Raw genomic sequence first — 9,240 nt, forward strand, 5'->3', positions numbered from 1 at the left:
GTGATGATACTACACATCCTATTATGCAGATTGGTAAAATTCCTTTGTCTATGCAGGATCGGAAAAAGAAATACCTGTCTGATGTATTTCATGTCCCGAATATCACCAAGAACCTGGTTTCTATTGGTAAAATGGTTGAGCAGGGCTTGTAGGTCAGATTTAATCCTCATGGATGCTTTGTTGAGGATATGAAAAATAATCGTCACTTGATAGCAAAAGGAAAGAAGAAGGGTAGGATGTTTACGTTGGATGTGGAAATGCCTGAATTGAGTGCAGCAATGTTTGCACATGGGACCGGTGTAGTTGCAGATATTGATATCTGGCATAAACGCATTGGTCATGTTAATGTACAGTGACTTAAATCAATGTAGGCCCAAAATATTGTTGCAAGATTGCCTAAATTCAAGGTTGCAAAAATGCATAAGGTATGTGAAGCCTATCAATTTAGAAAACAGGCAAGGAAACCATTTCCTAGACATGTTCAAGAGAGTAAGAAGCCATTGGAATTAATCCACTCTGATGTATGGACTACTCAAGCTGCATCTATTGGGGGCTGTCATTATTTTGTCACTTTTATTGATGACTACAGCAGAAAAGTTTGGGTATATTTTATGAAAAAGAAAAGTGAAGTGTTTGGGCATTTCAAAGCTTTTAAAGCTATGGTTGAAAAAGAAACAGGCCTATAAATAAAATGCCTAAGGTCAGATGGAGGGGGAGAGTACCTCTCAAATGAGTTTGCAAGGTTCCTGCAGGAACATGGCATAAAGCAGCAATATTCATGCAGTCATACCCCATAGCAAAATGGACTTGCAGAAAGGAAAAACAAGCATATTGAAGAGGTATCTCGGGCCATGCTAAATGAAAAAGACCTACCAGATTATTATTGGGCTGAAGCAGTTGCTACAACGGTTTACATAATGAACAAGACTCTCACTACAGCAATACATGGCATGACGCCAGAGGAGATGTATACTGGTAGGAAACCATATATTTCTCATTTGAAAAATTTTGGTTGCATTGCCTATATTCATGTGCCAAATGAGTTGAGGTCCAAGTTGGATCCAAAAGCTAAGAAGTGCATCTTTATTGGTTATTCTCTGCAGCAGAAAGGGTATAGATGCTATAACCCTTCTACTCGTAAGTTTCCAGTGAGCAGAGATGTTGTTTTTGATGAGATGAGCAGCTGGTATAAATCAGTAAATGTGATTGATGATGTAGATGCACATAATGGTAATGTTGCACAGAATTCACAGCAGCAATCACAAAATATTAGTGGACCTGCAGTGTCCTCTAGCAGTGGTTCACATGCTTCACCATGGACAGGCAGATTGAGATCAGGAGAATCTCCTCAAAGCAATGTAGATAGTGGTATGCAGGTATCACAAAAAGGAAACGAGAAGGTAGATCAGCCCATGTTTAATGTGAATGCAAGTCACTCTTATGTGGATGGTGAATCCAGTGGCTCAGAATAGAGCATTGATGATGAGTTGGGTATTCCTTCTGTTGTTACACCTGGAGTAAGGAAGACCATGGATGTTTTGAGAGCACCTAGAAGTGAGCCTATTTTGTGTAGTTCTACCAGAGCTAGGTATCTTGTGGATAGGCTGAAATATGATGGATTTACAACCATTCACTATGCCTATATGGTCAAAGTGATACAAGAACTAGAACCCACGTCTTTTGAGCAAGCCATGGGAAAAGACAAATGAGAGAAAGCCATGGATGAAGAAATGGATCCCTTGGAAGCAAATGCTACATGGGAATTGGTGCCTTTGCCTAAAGACAAGAATGCAATTGGCTGTAAGTGGGTTTATAAGATAAAGCACAATGCAGATGGTTCTGTGAATAGATATAAGGCAAGTTTAGTTGTCAAGGGGTATGCACAGACATATGGCATTGATTATGAAGAAACATTCAGTCCAGTTGCAAGGATGGCAACTGTAAGAGTAGTCATTACTCATTACTATGGCTGCATCAAAGGGATGGTCTTTACATCAGATGGATGTAAAGAATGCCTTCTTGCATGGTGACTTGCAAGAAGAGGTCTTTATGGAGGAGCCACCAGGTTATGTTCATGCTGTTCATCCTGAGTTTGTTTGCAGGTTGAAGAAAGCCTTGTATAGCTTGAAGCAAGCACCTAGAGCATGGTCTGACAAGATAGGACAATATCTTGTCACTATTGGCTTTCAGATTTCCAAGACAAATTTCTCACTTTATCTGAGAAAAACAGAGAAAGGTATTATGCTGCTTGTCATTTATGTTGATGATTTGATCATCACAGGTGATAGTGATGAAGATATCCTTCATGTGAAAATGCTATTGAAGCAGAAGTTTGAGATGAAAGATTTGGGAGAGCTGAGTTATTTCTTGGGCATTGAGGTGATAAGATCACCAAGTGGGATACGGCGCTTGCAGAGGCAGTATGGATTGGACATGCTGTCCAAATATGGGATGACAGACTATAAGCCTGTTTCAGTTCCTTTGGAGCAGAATGTGAAGCTGAGCACAGATGCAGGTAAGTTCTGGAAGACCCTACTATGTACAGACGCATAGTAGGAAGTTTGATTTATATGATTATTACTAGGCCAGATTTGAGCTATGCTGTTGGATTGGTAAGTCACTTTATGCAGGCTCCAAGGAAACCACATTTGGATGCGGCTAGATGCATACTCAGGTATGTGAAGTCCACATTGCAGTATGGACTATTTTATGAGACTGGGGTTCAGATACAGCTCAGATACAGTTGCATGGATACACTGATGCTGATTGGGCTGGTAGTATTTCTAATAGATGATCTACTAGTGGATATGTGTTCTCTTTTGGGAGTGCTGCAGTCACTTGGAGCAGCAAGAAACAGCCTACAGTTGCCTTGTCGAGCACAAAGGCTGAGTACAAGGGTGTAGCAATGGTTGCATGTGAGGTAGCTTGGTTGCATAAGCTACTTTATGATATGCATCAGTCTACAGATGGGCCAGTTGTCATATATTGTGACAACATGAGTAGTATACACTTGGTAAATAACCCAGTCTATCATGCTAGAACAAAGCACATTGGGGTGCATTATCACTATGTGCAGGAGAAGGTTTTACTAGGTCTTATTGATCTAGTTTATGTCAGCACAGAGGATCAGATAGCTGACATATTCACAAAGGCATTAGGCGCAGAGAAGCTGTGCAAGTTCAAAGACCTGCTTGGTGTGCAGGAATTGGGATTGAGCTTGAGGGGGAGTGTTGAGATATCAAGCTCCACTCGTGATATGCCAGGGTGGCCATTGTGCATTTATGTCACCGACTTGTTAGCTGCAGCTGCGGTTGATACACCGCCCATGAATAATAGGTGGATGACAGCTATCCTTATGTACTCTAGTTCGTGGCTCAATTAGTATGCCACCTTAGTTAGCTGAGTTTGGTTTGAGATCCACATATAGGGTTCTTCTATTTCTTTGTACTAGAGTTCTTTTGGCTTTCACAACTAAGAAGAGGAAAACTGTTTTTAGCCTCCACCTTTGTGTGTATTCCCCCATTGTGTATGTGAGAAAGCCGCAAGTGAGACTCCTTCCTTCTCTCCCACTATCTTCACAAAAAGTTGTAGGTCTATTTTTATCTTTTTAGGTTTAGCTTAGATTAGCTTACATTTAACTAGCTTTCAAACTATCTTAGATTTAGCTTTTCATTTTTTTTATGTTGCTTTAAAAACTATCTTATATTAACTAAAAGAGTAAAACCTAATCTCAAGTAGCTTCATAGTTTTATCATTTTAATTACTCCTTATGCCATCGGTTTTTTAGTTTTTTAGTTCTCAATACTTAGGTTTGTATAGGTATGGTGATACATCAAGTTGTCACGACTTATTATCCTTAGTGCAATGTCCAATCTACTAACCTAATTCTTAAGTCTATTCTTACCAAGACAATGAGAATGCATCAATGAGATTGGGACACCAAGCTGCATGCTGTACTATGGGCATATCGGACATCATTCAAAGTAACCACAAATCTAACTCCCTTTAGGATGGCATTCTACCTGAAAGCAATGCTGCCTTTAGACCTTTTATTCCCAAGTCTTTGAGTGGCGGTATAGCACCAACTGGGGAAACCCAAGGCAATCAAGAGAGATTGCAATAGCATGGTGAGATTAAGTGATCCAAAGGAGGAGGAAAGCTTGGCATGATAGGCACATTGTTTCCAAGCACTTTAAGAAGGCAAGCTTGTCCTATTATATAACACCAAGTAATTGGACCTCTCCAACCCAATCTTAAGCTTGGATGGAATGGACCATAGAAGCTCATTGAGGTATTTGACAATGGGACATTATGACTAGAGAATTTGCAGAGACATGTCATCCTCAAGAGCTCCAATAGTAGCCAAGTGAAACCCTATCAAGCCAAGAACTAAGTGATCATAATAACCAAAACCTGCATGCCTATTCAAAGTCCACATCAAGAGATAGGTCTTAATGGCAACTTATCTAGGGAAGATTATGGTAATGACATGCACAAGCTCCAAAGCACCACATGCACCATTGATTTTGATGGCACTCATTCCAAAATGACTTGTTGAGCCAGGCAAACTCAATGAAGCATTCAATGCTCTGTTTGTCCCTTTCGAATGCTTCTTCATCCCTCTCAAGCCCAAACCTTATCTCCCTTCATCAAAGTTCTCTTGCATCATTGTGCTTCACTTTGTCATCCCACACTGCTATCTTCCCTGTAGCAACAACACTCATTTACATCACCATGAGCCCTTCCATATGCAATTTTGATTAGCTCAAAATCTAGTGAAAAGCTTTGTCTAGGCATAAGTAGTGCTCTTACTTTGCACCTCCACACGCTGTGGACCTTATGCTGGCAAAGACCTAAAGCAAAATCATGCAAAGTTCACTTGGATTGAAGTATGGGACCTAGCCATAGCACATAATGTAATGGAGAGCTTACTATAGCTAACCACATCCTTTTCTTATATGGATGGTATGTGCCTTATTACACGTGAGCTTTATTAGGATGTTTTCATTTTGCTACCAAGTTTGAAGAGTCTACCACTCCCCACCAATAACAAACATTGTGACAATTTTTTTCAAGAAGGTAGTTATTGCTCATCTATAAAATGGTCGACACACAACTTTTCTCATTCTTTAGGTTCTTATTAGAGTTCATAGGGCTGAAGAAGAGTGTTGGGAACATTCCCCAAACGTATGTTGCCTTTGTGAATAGCAAGTTGAGAAGAAAAGGAACTGATTGACTGGTTCAAAGTGTCTACTAAGCGTTTTTATACGTAGTTGCAAGCAGTTGCATAAACACAATCTCACTACAAGCTTGGGCCTCATCTTTGCATGCTTCATTATCAATAAGCCTAATCCCATCAGAGGGCATGAGAAGTTAATAGGTATTTCTTTCCGCAACATGGGGTCAGAGCCAGTAATGTTTGCATGGGTTATCCAAATGTGGATAATTCCAACATCAGAAGCATCCTGAAGGGGATGTGTGTGTGTGTGTGTGTGTGTGTGTGTGTGTGTGTGTGTGTGTGTGTTTGTTTGTGTGTGTGTGTGTGTGTGTGTGTGTGTGTGTGTGTGTGTGTGTGTGTGTGTGTGTGTGTGTGTGTGTGTGTGTGTGTGTGTGTGTGTGTGTGTGTGTGTTTCCCACCAACCGCATTCCCGTAGGTCTGACACAAAATCCAAGTGAGGGCAGTAGTCTGCCCATCACAATGAATTGGGTCGGACTACTACCCTAGATTAAGTCATAAACTAAAACATAAACTTAAATGGATATACCAGTGTCTCATTAATCCTTTCTAACTAGTAAGTGAAAAGTAAGTAAAAATATCAATTTTCTCTAACCAGTTGTTGGAGGGTGGTCAAATTTCCATAGTCATGGAAGAGTTTTTAGACCGGTAGGTTGAGGACAGTCATAGAGTGTATCAAGTGGAAGATGCTCGATCAGTTGGTCGAGGGTATCAATCCCAAGTATCAAAATAACATGCTTCTAATGATAATTAACATTCTGAGCTTGTAGATAGATTACCTCTACCATATGGAGACTTCATGTGAATATCAAATATGTGAAGAGGAATTGCATTTCTTTGCCAATCTTCCACACCATGGGCAATGGATGCATCCAATAACTTGATGTTGTGCAAGCATCACAGCATAGCAATTAAGGAAAGGGGTTGGTCCCATAATCCTCATGCCACAATCAAGCTTGAGACTTCAATCAGCCAAAACAAATCAATCCAAGTATAGCCATTAGTTGTAAGATTTTTCTTAGATTTTTCTTATCTTACAATGGATATACTAGTGTGTGTTTTGCCTATCAAACATCTATCCTACTATACTACTAGACCAATTTTCAATGTCATAGTAAACAAATTGCAACATCTACTGTTGCCCTTTTCAAACACCTAGTGAGAGTAGTCCATTAATAACCAACTTTCAAACACCTAGTGAGAGTAGTCCATTAATAACCAACTTTTTAATACCGCATAAGTGAGAATAATCCATATCATACCATTCCTCTTAACAAGTGGAGTGCATGGAGAGGAGAGTGGAGTTGTAATGAGGGATAACATGCACGAATAGGGGAGTGACATATGTGTGTTACACATGGTGACCATGCGTAGGCTACGTTGGCACATGTAGGTGGCTAACTAGTTCATGGTGTGGTTGAGTAGTGGATTTTATGGGCGAATTTTGGTTGAGAATATAAGGTCATTGGCTGAAACCTTTACGAGTAGTGAAAATAGCAAAAGTCATATGCAAAAGCTCTTCCCCGGCAAGGCTCTTATCTTCTCGAGTGGGAGTGCCTTTAAGCTCCGTCAAGGTCGCCAGTCATCTAGAAAAGATCGGCTAAACTGGCAAAATCTTCTAGAATTTGCCATTATTACCTATTGGAATTATAATTATGGCTTGCGGCTACCTTTGCTGGCCGGGAAGACATCAATCGATGGAGTAGGCTCCCAATTGCTGCTGGTTGCCTACCCGCCTCTCGATGGACCTTCCCCACAAAGAGTCTTTCAAGGGCCTAAAGCCCCGCATTGTCCAAGCTCTAAATGCCCTTCAATAGTCACATAGACCCTGTTCAAATCCAAAGTCTCAAGAAATACTCGGACCTACAAAGTAAGTAGCACGGAAGGACGAAAGGCATTCTCTTCCACAATAGAGGTCACTATGCCTAGGAAAGATCCAAGCTATCTCTCGTTGTCTTCATAGAGTGAATGTGTCATCAGCCCGCATTCCCTTTGTTGTGGAATCTTAGTTGTGCCTTATTCACTTCATTTTTTTGTGCTTTGTGGTTCAGCTCGTCGTCTCATCTTGGTCATGCTTCGTGCATTGCTGCATGATGCTCTGTGCTTCGTAGTGCAACTTTGTAGCCTGCTTCTTAATTGATTCCTTCCCCTTTCATCTTCAAGGATTACAGCTCCCCATCCTTAGTAGTCAGTAATCAATCTTCATCCACCTGGGTGGTGGCATTCATAGGCCGGGACACCGAGGGATCGGTCAAGAGTTTTTTCCATCCCGTCATTTGCAAGAATGGAAGGCAAGGATGCACTCCCAAGGTCTTGATTCAAGACATGCATGCCCTTTTAGTAGCTCCAGTAGCATCCCAAGTAGGCGTCAACAGAACCACCCCACCCAAATAAATCCAACAAGGAGCAATGTGTATAACATGATTTAGACTATCAAGACAAGTGGATATTATGCAAAGAAGAAACCATAGGAGAAGAACTCAATCAATAAGAACCACAAGCGATAGTAGTGTGGAAGAGAAGTTGTAAAAGCAAATCAGCCAAGCACACTAGAGACAATCCAAACACAAAATCTTGGATATAGAACAAATCAAAGTTGTAATACAACCCATATGTGAAATAGTGCCATCATTAATTCTACCACATTCAACATTTACTAATTCAGTAATACACTTATATGAGATCAATCCAATGCATCAAAGGCAAGCAATCGATCAAAGATCACGAGAGACAATCAAATGTTAGATGCTACACACACAAGTGAACTAAATCAAGCACAAATATTCAATCCAAGAGGACAATAGTAACATGCTGAAACATATCCACCAAGAACAAAATCAAGTTACCTTGCCAAGATTGATAAAACCCTGCTATTTAGGAACTAAAATAGAACAAGCCAATCATTCATTATCCCTATCGCATAAATCATTTGGGGGAGATTTGTTATGAAATTGTATTTTTGATATTTCTCGCTATGGAAATTATTTTATTTTTGTCGTGTGATTATGGCAAAGTATTCCATAGGAGGGCACTGGACGCGACGAGGGTCCTAGTGGATGCTTTATGAGGTTTAGTTGGGGACGCCTAAGTATTTGTGTTTTGCCAGGCTAGATGGTTAATATTGTGGGTGATTCCATGTCAATACTAATGTCACTAGTGTTACTGGTGTTATTGCAATTGGCTGCAAGGTGTGTATTTTGATGTCTATAAATCAAGCATACAATTGTGTTGGGATTAGTTGGTGTGATGATTCATCAATTGATTGTAACAACTAACACAATTGGCAGCTTGAGTACATATGATGAGTTGGATAATGAGGAATGGAGATGGTGAAGGTGATTTGGATTGATTAAAGTATCGAATGGTTGCCAAAGGCCAGGGCCATATTGTAAAGTAATGAATATTAAGCCCTAGGTTAATTTACTGTATTAATCGTGGATGACAGCATATTAAGCCTTGTGATATTTTAAGCTCATGGAGCTATGTTGAACAACCCCTCTAATTATGGACAAGGGATGCTTTTGACTAGTATTGGCTCTTTGCTTTTTGGAATTATAATTCTCAATACTCTAGATGGGAAGCAAGAGCCACCATCTAGGGGGGGCATATTGGACCCCATTCAGTGTCACTCTCTCTTTCTCTTCTCTCTCCCACTTGTTCCCTTGTTCTTGGTTTCTATGGTTTTGGTAAATCATGAATTTGTGATCATGTTTGATTTTCAGTCCTTTATGATCATGATGTTGATATGGAGTAAAGGTGTTTTCAACATCATGTGTTAATGTAGAACACATTTAAGAGTGGTAAAGACTGTGAAGCCCTAACCCTAAAGAGTGTTATATATAAAAGTTAAGTTGTTTGCCCTCCACACTCTGTAGGCTTATTTTCCACACAATAAACATTTAGAGAATTTCTCATTGCTTGGTCAATCCAATCAAGCCATATTGCCCAAGAAACTAGAACCCATGTTGGTAGTACAATGCCCCTCGTGCATTTATATGCCTTCG

This window comes from Dipteris shenzhenensis, chromosome 22 (assembly GCF_047967505.1).
Source record: "Dipteris shenzhenensis isolate YYH24624 ecotype China chromosome 22, Dip_SZ_1.0, whole genome shotgun sequence".
Taxonomy (NCBI): Eukaryota; Viridiplantae; Streptophyta; class Polypodiopsida; order Gleicheniales; family Dipteridaceae; genus Dipteris; species Dipteris shenzhenensis.